Below are 386 nucleotides of genomic sequence, written 5' to 3' on the forward strand. Positions count from 1 at the left end.
GCGCCTGTAAATCCCCTCATTGTCCCCTTGGTCCAAGGCCGACCCTCAGTCCCTGCTGGTGATCATAACAAGGAAGCTTTGGGATGTGTTCCCGTCTGAGCAGAGAGGTGGAAATCCCTGTGCCTTCGAGCGAGAGATGCATGAGTGGTGCCCAGAGCGTGTGTGGTGCCGAGGACTGGAAGACCTCATCCGAAAGTGCTTCAGCTCAGCACCTCTCACCGTGTGCTAGGTCTGATCTCCGCAGCACGCTGCCTAGAACGAGGGCGCGGTGCTGTGCTCTCTCACCTTGCTGGTGCTTCCCACGGGTCGCTCCCGCGGCCCCGCGAGCGCTCGGGCATGCTTCTAACCTAGAGTAGAGCAGCAGAAATGATTACTAACCCGGCACA

Source organism: Buceros rhinoceros, unplaced genomic scaffold (genome assembly GCF_000710305.1).
Source record: "Buceros rhinoceros silvestris isolate BGI_N320 unplaced genomic scaffold, ASM71030v1 scaffold25272, whole genome shotgun sequence".
Classification (NCBI taxonomy): domain Eukaryota; kingdom Metazoa; phylum Chordata; class Aves; order Bucerotiformes; family Bucerotidae; genus Buceros; species Buceros rhinoceros.